This window comes from Euprymna scolopes, chromosome 17 (assembly GCF_053919585.1).
Source record: "Euprymna scolopes isolate OS-2025 chromosome 17, ASM5391958v1, whole genome shotgun sequence".
Taxonomy (NCBI): domain Eukaryota; kingdom Metazoa; phylum Mollusca; class Cephalopoda; order Sepiida; family Sepiolidae; genus Euprymna; species Euprymna scolopes.
This window is the reverse complement of record NC_136498.1, coordinates 120,943,673-120,958,349: the sequence shown is the minus strand read 5'-3', so window position 1 is coordinate 120,958,349 and position 14,677 is coordinate 120,943,673. Positions and strand designations below refer to the sequence as shown.

Here is a 14,677-nt window from a genome sequence, read left to right as displayed (position 1 = left end):
CAAATGATAAGCCATGACGTGTGGAAATATGAATGGTTATTTACGTATATAAATCTGTAGGGTTCACAAGTGGTGGAAATAAAATTTTAGTTTAGGATAACTTTTTTTTTAATCTTTTTGTTTTCCAAATTTAAATAAAAATTCTGTCTACTTCACAGGAATATCCATTATTTCGCATCATCTGTCAAGAGATCTCTACCTTATTCTTAGAATTTTGGCTGCATGCCCCAATACATTAAGGTAAGTCACATCTCTTTTCATTAACTCAACCTTTTTTTTTTTTTTTTTTTTAATCTTACATGTTACTTTTATAATAATTATGTTTGTCACTATCTATGCATGCATTATATCAAAGGGAGGTAATTCATCCAAACTAGATAGTATTAATACAACTTTGTATATGTAAACTAAACAAAAATTAGAAAACTCTGCCATTATTCATCTCTATAATAGTGCTTGTGATTTGGTGTGATACTATGAACATAACAAAGAAGCGAAATCCCCAATAATGAAAGGAAATGATTCATGAGCAAAGAAAAAGTATAGGAAATGAGATGGGTAAAAAGACGGTTGGTGGTGGTGGTGGTGGGGGGGGTCTGATTTTTTTTTATTTTTTTTTACGATACCTCGTCAGTGGTCAGTTTCTGATTAGTCAGCTAGAGATGGCTGATAAAGCAACCCTGGAAGTAGTCGGTTTCTATTAATCAGATATGACTAGAACGAAAGATCGCATATAGGATTTCCAATTTGGAGTCAATAAATTTAGGAGTTAGAGTTAGTTTACAACGATTTTCAGTTTAGGACAGTTGATGACACTTGGCGGCTTGGAGGTCAAAGTCTGGTGAGAGCAGATAGAGCTTTAACAGATGAGATGATCAACCGACCATCAAAGATGCCTTGACAGAAAGCTATCAGCAGATAAAATTTGGAGGTCCTTTATCAGACACAGAGCACAACTGATTTCTACATAATGTATAGAGTTGTTTTATCTTGTCTTATTTAATTGCAAATCACTGCTCGCACTCTGGGCGATCGCCAAGACAACACGGCCAGAATGAGAAGAGAAGATAAAGAAAACCGCAACAGTGTGTTGTGGTCAGTGATTGTCAAGAGGGACCGGCATGGTTCTGTACGGATTTAATAACTTCATTTCTTATGCCAAAAACTCCAAAAATTGTACTTGGTGCCTTCTTGTTGAAGTCCTCAGCATTATAAGGTGAAAATCAAGGCTAAGTGGAGCAGTCTAGAAGTTGCTCCTTCTCTTAGATCTAAGTGTAAGTAGTCAATGAAATTGGAGCTGTCTGGATAGTTTTGGATTCTCTTGGACTTGTCAGATAGTTTTGAATTGTCTTGAACAAAAATTACAAAACATCCAGGTAGACCTGCATGATGCCCTCTCCATTATTTTTTTCTTAATTTTTTCAGCAGCTTATTATCAATTGGACACTAATCTTTCTAGATTATCCTTAAAAAAAAAATTCAATATTTGAAGATTTTTAGGGGGTGCTCAATTTCTAATACAACGTTTTAGTAAATCAATCCCCCATATTGGAACCAGTCGACGTTTGAAAAGGGCCAAATTCATAATTTTTTTTTTTCTTTTAGAATTTCCAGATTTAAGGTCACAATTTTTCGAATTTAGCCTTTTTTTTTAAAAGCACTTTGCCATTCAAACGTCAACTGATTCCAATATAGGGGATCAATTTACTAGCTCAGTTGTATTAGAAACTGAGCACTCATTAAAAAATCTTTTAGATATGGAATTTTTATTTATTTATAATTATCTGGTAGATTAGTGTCCAATAGTTAATGATCCGCAAAAAGACGAAAATAAAAAAGGGGGGGGGTTGTACAGGTCTGTTAAGTTTTGAGACATTGTGTTGAACACAGATGGCGGCGTAGTTAAGATCAGTAACCAAGATGGCGACCAAGAATCAAATGCGGTCCATCGCGTAGGTAACCTCTTAAGTTCTGAGATATTATGTTGAACAAAGATGGCGGCGTAGTTCAGATCAGTAACCAAGATGGCGGCGTAGTTCAGATCAGTAACCAAGATGGCGGCGAAGAATTAAATGCGGTCTGTGATGTAGCAAATGGCAAACTGATTGAATCCAAAATTCGACGATTTTTATAATAATTTTGCGACGTTTTGATTGGTTGTTTAGCACAGCCATTAGTTATAAAATGATTGGCGAATCCATTCGTCTCCCCCCCCATCACAAGTCAAAAACATTTTACAAGGTCAACCAATATCTGATATGAAAGATGAATGGAAAGTTATTTTTTTAACATTCATACAAGAATATTTCTTCTTCACTTTTGTAAAGAATTTAATTCTCCGTGTGAGCGACTATAAAATACAATTGCAAATTATTTGGGAGCTCTATCCAGTCATGGTTGATGGAATGAGAGCATGCTACCCCTGTGGAATAAATAAAAGGTTTTGTTTGAAATTCCATCCAGATTCCTGAGTTTGACAGAAACATTCCTGAGTTCAACAAGATACATCTCGGAGGTTACATCGATCAAAACATTGTAAAAATGACACTCAAGATGAGAACAGTAATCTGAAAAATCCAAATAATATGAATAGCTTTCTTTTTTTTTTTTTTTTTTTTTTCTTTCAGAGGTGTATATTTTCTGTGCTTCTGATTGTCTGAAAGATATTTATGTAAGCATCATATTCAATTAGTCAATATTTTAAAAAGAATATTTACTTTTGCTGTTTACTGAACAAGGTTCAAAAGCCCCCTCATAGCAACCTCTATCACCCCAAAATCCATCCTTTTCTACCATCTTTTCTATTTAACTTTGTTCTTTTCCTGTCTACTCTAACTAACTAAATTAAATGATGATAATAATAACTAAATTAAATATTAATAATAATAAAATAACTAAATTAACTAAATAAGGTGCCACTAACAGAATATACTGTTCTTAGCCATTTTTATACATGACCAGGGTATCTTCTCAGGGAAGCTGGTGTTTTTCCTATCTTTTGGCTTTGTGCTACATCTTGCTGCTGTAGGAGACGAATAGATACGACCTAAACGACCTCTGGCAACGTTGGTACAATGCTGGCTATCAACAATGATACCTGAACTTATCTGAAGAGATGAAGTAACTGTCGTCAGGTTGGACAGTCGTCGTTCCAGCTGAGACTCATCATTGTCATCATTTTGGCAACCTAGTTACGGACTTGAACCATCCGACTCTTTATTGAAATGAAGTACGGTCTGGCTCGGTCCTGAGAGGTGAACTATCCCAGGCATTACATCATTTTCAGGTGAGTGTGTATAGGAGGTGAGGGGTGACATTTTATTTGAGGCGTGCCTACCAGAAACTGCTGATGAATCGATTCTTGGTTATTTTCATATCCGATCAGTGACCCTTGTTGGGAGCTGGTGTTCTTGACTTTCTAGTCTTGTCCACAACTCGATGTCATGGGAGGCAAATAAACCTCAACTACACATACACACACACACACACACACACATATATGAGAACTTTTTCTTTCTTTTACGTAGGTGTTTTAACGGCGATGAAAGTTTTGAATCGAGAAGTCTTTGAAATTGTTAACGATGTCCTTGATAAGAAGAATTGGCTAAAAACAAAATCAACTTTCATCTCGATGGCAAAATCCGTTATTGATTCTATTTTTATATTGACAACAAAGATACTAACTTGAGGTTGTTGCCATGGTTGCACAGATATTTTTTTCTTTTTTTTTTTTTTTTTTTTCAACCAATCTTCAAATCTGAATTTATCTCCATTGTTGTCGGCCATCAATTCTGTTTTTTTTTTTTTGTTGTTTTTTTTAATTTTTTTTTATTCACCAAAAATGCTGGAAATATGATTTCACTCAAACGAAAAACAATGGCTTTTAAGATTATCGACCTTTTTATTGGCAGACACATTCAGAAATACTTTGTAGATTAATGTATTGCATACTAGCGAGGGGCACTTGGCCATGCCCGGTTATAAAATATTTAAATATATTTTAATTCATGCAGACTCCATATTTATTATTACAGAGCCAATTCTCTGTTGAATATTATATTGTATCTAATATATAGTACTGATTTCAAAAGTTTAAAAAGAAATTACTTTTAGTGCTAAAGGCATATTCCTTACTGTGTGAGCTATCGACAGATAGATAAGAATGATTTAAAATTAAACCTATGAATGAATTTGCGCATGCACACAAGTAACTGAAATATGCCAGCAAGTTGAAATGAACATTTTGTATTTCAACTTGCAAACATATTTCTGTACGTGTTATTCATCCATTCAAACCAAGATTATTTTACTCACGTTTTGACCAACTCATCCTCTGACCTTCTTTAGGTGATTTTTTTTTTTTTTTTTTTTTTTTTACAAAGGAATGACCACTTATCAAGGCTCAGAGGCCACTCGAGGATAAGGGTTAGTAAACATACAGTGGTCAATGGAACAATGATGTAGTGATTGTTAGTCGTGAAAATTTGGTAAATTGGATTACTTAAGGGGAACGGTTCATCAAGAACTTGTTTACGTTGGACTTGAAGACGACTATATTATAGTCAGCTGGAGAGCAGGTAAATGCAAGAGAGTTCCACAGGTGTGCAGTTCTAAGAAAGAAACTTTGTTCATGGAATCTACATTTAGATTTAGGCACGGATAAAAGGTGAGGTAAATTATTGATAGTGTTTACAATTGGACGAGTATCTCTCGTGGAAGTTTGGTGATGGTCCCCCATAAATTGGAGCTTAGACGAGCACTTGCCATGAAAATAACGATGAAGCAGAGACAGGCTCGCAACGTTTCTTCTGTAAAAAAGAGGTTACAGGGAAGAGAAAAGGGCATCCTCCACTAGGCTACAAAGTCTATTTTGAACTCTTATTAAGCATGACGCGATATGCTGAGTTTTGTAACTGTATCCCTAGTAATTACTGCCTTTCATAGTTATTGTTGTCTCACCACGTTTTGGCCAACTAATCCTCTGGCCTGCTTTGGGTAGGATTGAAATCGCTGTCTTCAGACAATGCTCACCTGGAATTACTGGAATAGTTACAAGATTCAGCATTCTTATCCCGTCATGGTTTACCACCTGAAGAAGGCCAGAGGATGAGTTTGCCAAAACGTGCTGAAACAACAACTATGAAGATGAAGATAACAGTTCGTAAATGAAATGGAGACACAAATTATGACGGTGCATCTCAAAGGATCCCCCTCTCCCCAAATTAATAAAATATATAAATAATCCAGTTTGGCTGCAAGAACATGGAGCAACTAGAGCGTAGCACCTGTGATAATGTCGACAAATATTTGCAGTTCCTAAATGTCTTAACAAGATGAGTTTTATGTATGGAAAGCTTATATGCGTGTTAGTTTGCATCGCAGCGAGTGCGGTCAGCACGGTTGCAATGTGATGTTAGCAACCTTACATTCATCATCATGGTTACCACGTCCTGATCACTGGTTAACCAGTCTCAACGATCCAAAGTTATTTCTGTTGTGAGAGTACACCATTCACGGTTCCCGCAATGAACCCCAAAAAAGCAAGGGCCCAGAATCAGTTCAACATCCTGCTTCACTGTCCTGAGACAGGTTTTGCGTTGCCCATCGTCGCAATGAGTGAATCTTACAGTGAGTGCGAATTGTACTGTTGGGGATAAACTGTTGCCAGTGGACACATAGATGCGACGTAAGCAGTGATGGTTACATTCATGGACAAATCTTATTCAGCAAATCTGATGCTATTTTACCCAATTATGTCATGGAAAATTTAATGTAATTCTATCAAGTAAATTTGGAACCTATGACTCACAATCAATTGGGTTTTTTGGATTCTCCTCCTTTGGCACCGAAACTAATAGTCTAGGTCATTGTTTAGGTGGCTTGTTCCCTGTTGACTGAGAGATTTTTGAAGGGAGTAGTTCTTACAGTGAGTACAAATTGTACTGTTGGGGATAAACTGCTGCCAGTGGACACAATGGATGCGGCGTAGGCAGTGACGGCTACATTCATGGACAAATCTTATTCAGCAAATCTGATGCTATTTTACCCAACACTTTTGGAGTTTGTAAGTGTTTATTGGTAGATGTAGTAGTAGTATCAACATTTTCACAACCCTCTTTGACACAATTATGTCATGGAAAATTTAATGTAATTCTTTCAAGTAAATTTGGAACCTATAAATGACCCACAATCAATTGGGTGAAGAATTCTTTTTGGATTCTCCTCCCTTGGCACCAAAACTAACATTGTCATTGTTTAGGTGTCTTGTTCCTTGTTAACTGAGTTATGACTTTTGTCCTGTGCAGTTCTTGGAGGTCCACCTTCCTAGGCTTTGCTTTTTCTCTTGAAGAAAGGGTTAGTTTATTGCTAATCGCCTGAGGCGAACCTACTGGGAATGCCAACGGGGCTGCTCAGGTAGTTTTTGTAGGCCAGAGTACTCTTCCTCTAGGATGCTGGCTTTTCAGATCCCATTTGAGTCTGGGTCATTGTTTAGGTGGCTTGTTCCCTGTTGACTGAGGTATGGCTTTGGTCCTGTGCAGTTCTAGGAGGTTCACCTTCCTAGGTTTTGCCTTCTCTTTTTGAGAATAAGTTAGTTTATTGCTAATCGCTTGAGGTGGACCTACTAGGAGGAATGCCAATGAGGCTGCCCAGGTAGATTTCTTTTTTTAGGTCAGAGTGCTCTTCCTCTAGGATGCTGGCTTTTCAAATCCCATTTTCCAACTCTTTTTTTACATCATCTCGTCATGGAAGGGAGATAAATAACGTCTCCCGATTAGTTCCTTCCAATTCTAATTGTCATTTCAATTTTTCGATGTCTGATGACATCTATGTGCGTTGCTAATACAGATGCATTGTGGTTCTCCGATAACTGATGCGAATCACCTTTCAGTTATCGTACAGGATGATCTTCCCTGATGCGACCACTTTTTCTTTGCTAAAGCATCCATTTGTCAACAATTACTACAGCAAACTATAACTGCCAGTAAAGGATGCGGGGAATTTCTTTCATCAAAGTTAAACTCCTTCTGATCCGCTATGTTATATGTATGCCCATGTTCATCAACAGTGTTACTCCCATGAAAGACGTGACTCTTCACCACGCATGAATTGTTATTCACTATAGCGAGGTTAACTAGACTGTATTTGCACAAAAGTACTTAGCACTATGTGATGCGTATATCTGAGTGCATGAGTATGAGCCAAGGACACCACGGAAGGTCATCTTAGATACTATCTTTTTTATTATATACTAGCGGAGGTATCTGGTATTGCCCGGATGTTTGGAGGTGTAAAAAAAAAAATAAATAAATAAAATAAAATAAAAAGTGTTGGTAGTCAGGCAGGCTCGAACCCGTGACGTGGTGATGCAAAGACGGAAAAGAAAGTGAAAGAAAATGTGACATCTTACCGCTACGCTACGAGGCCATAGGAAGTGAAAAGCGTTCAAATTTAGCAATGTCAATCAAAAAGTTGACTTGCTAAGTGAATACGCAGGTGCAGAAATAAACGTTGGCTGAAGGCCAGTTTAGCTTTCCGCTGTTTCATTTATTTGTTTCCCCGTGATGTTGGAGAAACCAAGCTCCCCCGAAAAAGAGGAAGCTATCAAATGAATAGCAATTGTCTGATGAAGGGTATTCCCCACATTGATCAAAGCTGATTGCCTTCAAGACGTGCCGGCCACGAAGGCCAGCGAGCTGATTTGATTTGATTCAGTTTTGCTTTATTTGTACAAGAAACAAAAAAAACAAACACTGTAAACCAGGTTTTTTTTTTTTTTTTTTTTTTTTTTTAAATCGCTCAAAATAAATGTAGAGATGACAACTGTTCGCAAATCGTAGATATTACAATCCAGGGAATATATAAAAAGTTCTATATAAATGTAGTACCCCCCTCCCCCCTCCGAGAACCCTGGCGAAAAAAGCCTTTGCTGGACATACAAAGACACGTGCAGCCGTTTTGCCTTTATATATATATATAGATGGTATAATCACGTTGATACACAGGTCCTTGTCAGATCACTGAAGTTAAGCAGCATTTAGCCTGGTTGGTACCAGATAAGTGACCATTTGGGAATTCTAGGCGCTGTATGTGCTTTCCGCTTATCTCGGCATTGTTTCCAGTCGTCCTGAACCTCCATTTGCAACCGGTATTTAACAACACTGACTCAGGAGAGGTGTGGTTGGAGATTGCACAACTCTTGCCACAAAAATTCCACACGCAAGCATCCTTACAGTAGACACTCATAGGCTGTCAAGACTGAAGGAAGCTACTCTCTCTTTACATGAACCTCTTTAATATTTAGTGATCCACAGACAGAAAATGTTTCATTATAATATAGATAACTAGCATGGGTGCCCGGCGTTGCCCGGGTGTTTGGGGGTGTATGCTGAGCAAAAAAAAAACCTATTATGACCCCTTAACATTTATTGTTTTGGGCTCAAATCAAGTTATTAAGTTAGATCCATGTCCAACGAACCTATATCTAAAATTTCAAGTGTTTAGACCCAAAATTGTCGGAGGAGTTTTGTAGAGTTCACAAAGGTCAAATCGTTGAACTTTTGACTCCTTAACAGCTAAATTTCTGGCTGAAAACCGATCACAAATATTTTCCGAAATCTCAGTACCTGTATATCAAATTTCGAGTCTAGACTAAAAATTGACAGTTATTGCGTAGGGAAATGTACACAGACAGACACACAGACACGTTCACTTTTATAGATGTATAGAATTTTTTACAAGGGAGTCACCACTTATCAAGGTTGAAGGCCACTCGAGAATGAGTAATGGGTGTATGGTGGTCATTGGTACAAACGCATGGTGATTGTTAGTAGTGGAAATTTGGTAGATTTTGATTATTTAAGGGGACGGCTCAACAAGAACTTGTTTACATTGGACTTGAAGACAACCATATTGTAATCATCTGGAAATCAGTCAAGCAAAACAGATCTGCAGGTAAGCAGTTCTGGGAAAGAAACTTTGTTCATGGAATTTGTTTAGATTTAGACACTAATAGAGAATGGGGGAAATTGTTGATAGTGGTTGTAGCTAGATGAGTTGTTTTTGTGAAAGTTTTGTAAGGGAGGATCATAGATTAGAGCTCAAACGAGCACTTACCATGAAAATAATGATAGAGACAGGATCGCCGCATCTCTTCTGTAGGAAAGAGGTTGCAAGGAGGAGAAAAAGGAATTACTTATTCGAAGCCAGTTTTGAACTCTGTCAAGGCTGGATAGAGTGCTTTGAGCAGCTCCTGCCCATATGTGGCAACAGTAATCCATTTTAGGACTTTAGAATTTATTTTTACTATGTTATCTGATTTTTTTTTTTTTTTTTTATTAATTTATCTGATATCTCCAACAATCGCGTTGAACAAAAAAATGTTTAAAAAAAAAAATAGGTACATCTGTTCACACCTGTCATAATAAGTTCTGATTACAACATTAAATTCAGGTAATTTTTTTCTGTTAAACTTTTATCAAGAATAAAGTAACCTTCTTTTTTTTTTTTCTTCTTTTTTTTTTAATTAGAAAAACAAATTTAAAAACAAAAGAAGATTAAAATGAGATGAAAAAGGAAAAAATCAATAAAAAAAAATACAAAAAAAAACATTTCTAAATTTTTGAGATGAGGATTAGTTATTCGTACTACTTGGAATCTTCAAATTACTATTCTCATCTTGAGATTCATTTTCACAATGTTTCAGTCGATGTAATCTTCGACCCTTTTCAGATGTATCTTGCTAAACTCGGGAATGTTTGAACTTGGGAATCTAGATGGAATTTCAAACAGAGCCCTCTATTTACTTCACAGAGGTAGCATGCTCTCGTTCTGTCAGCCATGACTGGATAGAGGTCCTAAGTAATTTGCTATTGTATTTTTCTTTCATCCACACTAAAGATTGAACCTTTAACCTTCAGAAGAATATCACTTTACAATTGATTTTTTTTTTTCCAAGTACTCTAACCATTACACCATGGGTCCTTGGCTTTCCGAAGGTTGAACAATCAAAATTTTTTGGAATTTTTAATGTTTTTTAAGCATACTTTTTCAGGGGGGATTAGTTTTTCATAGTAATTGTATCTTGCGTTTACTTTTGGCAGTCGTGTAACTCTTGCTTCCCTGATTTTGTTCTTTAGTCCTCATATTCCATGGGGGGGGGGCAACCAGAGTTATCCCGGAAAATCTGTTCTGGCAAAAAATTCACTTTCACCATGACTAATGTTTGTGCAAATTTTTTTAAAAATCGAACGGATGAATGGGAGTGAATTACTAGGTCCAATCCCTCCTTCATTAGGGTTAGGTCCAATCTCTCCTTCGTCAGGGAACAAAAAAGATAGTTTACCTTGCAAAAGACAAACTTCTAGAAGTATGGATTTAGGCAATCTTGTTCCACAGTGATTTATGAGTGTACTTCACATTGTATAAGTTATATTAAGCTAGGGCAGTAATGCTAAATATCTCTAAAGGATTTGACAAGGTCTGGCATAAAGGTTTTCTCAGTGGGGGCGAGGATTGTCTTGCTATACAAGAAAGCTTCAGATTATTAATGGCCTTGCATCCAAACGACACCATATCAACATGGGTGTGCCTCGTGAGCCGATACTTAAACTTATATTATTCCTAATCTTCAAAAACTATTTTTTTTTTTTTTGATGCAGGCAGTGTCCGCGGTGTCATTCAGGTTTGCAGTGGCACATGCCTTGCTTAGGGGACAGTTTGTGAGGATGTGTGCGATAGTCTCCACATCAGCGCCGTAGGGACATCCAGCATCCTGTACATCGTTCCACTTGTGCAGGTTGTTTCAGGTTTTGATAACCTTTGCTCAGGGCCGCTTGGTTGAATGTTACTTGTAGTTCCGACTATTATATTCTTACAGTGATTTCTTGATGCTATAATGTTTTGCTTATTTTAAGTTGACTCATGTCAGTTGAAATGGTAAAATGCTTGGTGCCTATGCACAATAGCAATTGCACAAGTCAAAATGAATAATTCAGGAAATCGAGACTTGCTATGGCCACTTATGAAGGTGATGGGCAGTGGATACGTGTTGAAGTTAGTAGTCGAGCATGCGTCCATGTATTAACGGGGGCAAAAGATTAGAAAGTTCTGTGGTAAAAACAGTTTGTGTGTACCGCATGTGGAGTTAGCTATGTTGGCTTGTTTGTATTTCATCAGAGTCGGAATCCCGAGCCTATAGGCCGGGTGTTGGCTTGTTGAATTCCAAGAGAGAACTTGGGGGTGACAGGTCCCTTCTACGTGGAGTTGTTGTCCGACCAAGATCTAGGGAGAAAGAGTTTGCTGCTAGTTTAACCTTTTATAAACTCTGTCACGTGACTGAGAACTGGTTTTTGCTTGGACAAGCCAGGAAGGAAGTATATTTCAAAATCTCCAGCAGCGAGAATTTGCTCCTGCTTGTATTTGTCGCAATTTCGTCTGCTACAGATCCTCTGCATGACTTTGCTTTTAGAAAATTGCTAAAACTGAACCCTTGACTTAACTTGGATTTCAATTTCTTATCTTGCTTCACAGGTGTCTGATTATGGATCAAATTTAATGCAAATCTGAAATATGAGTTTTCAAATGGGAAATTTTGCACATATTATTTTTAAACTGTGTCAACTAAACTGAAATTTTGGGAAATATTTATTAAGTTATATCTAATAATTATTGTTCCCATTTACTTGCCTCCCCACAAGGGCAAAGTTAGACACAAGGTCAGTTTTTAATGGGGAGAAAATTCAGCTCTCCTAAAAGGGTCACTCTGGATTGAAACAATAATGATGATTAACTCTATCTAGCATGACCTGCCTTTCCCTAACCGAGGATATATACTACACTTTGCTCGTAGTCAAAAGGCTAACAATACTGTTAAAATTCACAAAAATCAGAAAAATCAGAATTTTCACATAGGATTTTACCTCCTTTTTGCCCGCTTCACATTACACTAAATATAACCCACATTACAACCACTTACTGTTGTTTTCACATTTATAATGATCGGTTAATTAGTTTGGAAGTTAATCCTATGCTTACAAAACTTTAAACCTACACATTTAACCTTTAAATATGCATTGCACTAAATATAGCCCACATTAGGACCCCTTACTGTTGTTTTCGAATTTATAACGATCGGTTAATTAGTTTAGAAGTTAGTCCCACGCATACAAAACTCTAAACTTACACACTTAATCTAACTTTATATATGAACAGGGATATAGATTAGAATCCGATTTCAGTGGAAAAACTAGAATCAAGTTATCTTTGATATGGGGAAAGTGAGGAGGGGGAAAGGTGGTACTGGTAGGGTTACTTATGCAACTGTCGTTTCCACCTATATCGCCCCCCCCCCTCCCGTTCAGCTGTACACGCACCCACACACGTGCCGGGTGACTCAAGCATTTGATGTGATTGTATTTGTTGACACATTTTTTTTTTTTTTTTTTTTTTTACGAAACAAAACAAAAACGGTTTGTTTGCGTTTATTTTTATTTCTTTTTAATCTCAATTCTTGGAGATCATTCTATTTTTCCTTGAAGTGGAAAATGGTGTCATGGAGTCGGTGAAAAATGGCCAAATCCGACTCTATTGAAATCAATATGTAAAAAAAAAAAAAAAAAAAAAAAAAAAAAGAAAAAAAAAAAAAAAAAGGTGATAAAAACTGACCCCCCCCCCCAAGAAAGGCCATTATTAACTAAGTATGGTTGCTTAAGGCCGTTATGCACCAAGTAGCCCTGTGCTTCCCTAAGATCGTTATTAACTCGCCGTTATTATTAACTAAACTAGCAGGACCCCTTAACCGGCGTTGCCCGCTGGAAGCATGACAGATCCAGAACAGAATCGTTAAAAGGATCCTCCTCGAAAACAAATTACAATACGGTTGTTGTCGATGGCCACTGCAGTTCCTTGAAAATAGTGGACATTGGTGGCCGTGGCCCAAATGTAATCTGGTATCCACTTTCGGGCATTGGTTTCCAGTGGCAGGGGGTGGAAGACATTGTCTGTGATTGTCAGCACTGTTGGTTACTGGCGATTAGTGTTGGTTTGGGGCGATAACCTGTAGGTACTGGCTGATTATATAGAAAGCATTCATTAACTCTTTAAATTGAGCGAAAACAGAGGTAGATAACTGCCTTCTACCGATGACAGTATCTTTCAAGTTGGGCAGTTTTTTTCTTCTCGGCATACTGCATGCATTTTTTTTTTTTTTTTCTAGAAGTAGCTTTAGCACATTTTCTAAATTATAAAATACTTTATAGGAAGTACACAGTGGTAAGAAAATAAATACATAACAAATAATTTAATTGTCAACAGGAATAAAAATTTTTAAAAATGCAAAAAAAAAATCAAATATAGCATCATTAAAGTCTTAATAATCGCTCCATAATCGAAAATTAAATATTGGTACTTGTAAAAGATAATATATTTTAGGATCGTTTAGAGGGGGGGGTAGTGGCATGTCGGTATTTTATGCATATTTACATTCTAAAACCAATGCTGTATTTCCATTGTGAGAGTGTTTCGTCTGAGCTATGAAAGAGAAATGTGTTTGATAACATTTTATGATAGTTCCGTGTTCACAAGAACAAAGGTAACAATGTGTGTTAAAGTGCTAATAATTCTGAAACCTTAATAATAATGTTCGTAAAATTTATTTAAAAATAAAAAGGTTCAGCGCAAAATAACAACGCTTCCAGAGGTTTTATTTTTTTTCAAGTATACAGCATGCATCATCCCTCTAATTCCCCAAGGAATCGGAGTGCTCTCACAAAACTTACTGCTCTCTCCTACAGTCCAGAAAGAAAGAAAAAGATGTGATCAGCTTATTTGCCACGTTTCACTAGCGACTTTCTCTCTATAACGTAATACACTGCCGTATAGTAATTCTGCCAAGTTGTAAATTTTAAACTGTTAACGGAATTTTTCGCTTTCTTAATTGATTCTAACTTTTACGAAAAACATTTCCGATTTTAATCTTACTTTTACACATATACAAAAAACATTTCCGATTTTAATCTTACTTTTACACATATACAAAAAACATTTCCGATTTTAATCTTACTTTTACACATATACAAAAAACATTTCCGATTTTAATCTTACTTTTACACATATACAAAAAACATTTCCGATTTTAATCTTACTTTTACACATATACAAAAAACATTTCCGATTTTAATCTTACTTTTACACATATACAAAAAACATTTCCGATTTTAATCTTACTTTTACACATATACAAAAAACATTTCCGATTTTAATCTTACTTTTACACATATACAAAAAACATTTCCGATTTTAATCTTACTTTTACACATATACAAAAAACATTTCCGATTTTAATCTTACTTTTACACATATACAAAAAACATTTCCGATTTTAATCTTACTTTTACACATATACAAAAAACATTTCCGATTTTAATCTTACTTTTACACATATACAAAAAACATTTCCGATTTTAATCTTACTTTTACACATATACAAAAAACATTTCCGATTTTAATCTTACTTTTACACATATACAAAAAACATTTCCGATTTTAATCTTACTTTTACACATATACAAAAAACATTTCCGATTTTAATCTTACTTTTACACATATACAAAAAACATTTCCGATTTTAATCTTACTTTTACACATATACAAAAAACATTTCTGATTTTAATCTTACTTT

At 36.1% G+C, this 14,677-nt stretch overlaps 1 protein-coding gene across 6 annotated transcripts in view; it reads left to right on the top strand.

Moving 5' to 3' along the window:
- The window catches only part of LOC145296946 (choline-phosphate cytidylyltransferase A-like), a 241,808-nt gene that overhangs the window by 81,851 nt on the left and 145,280 nt on the right, over nucleotides 1–14,677 (top strand). For all 6 annotated transcript variants that reach the window (XM_080143162.1, XM_080143157.1, XM_080143159.1 and 3 more), the window contains exon 2: nucleotides 159–240. The gene's annotated coding sequence lies outside the window, so the exon portion shown is untranslated. The remainder of the gene's footprint in view (nucleotides 1–158; nucleotides 241–14,677) is intronic.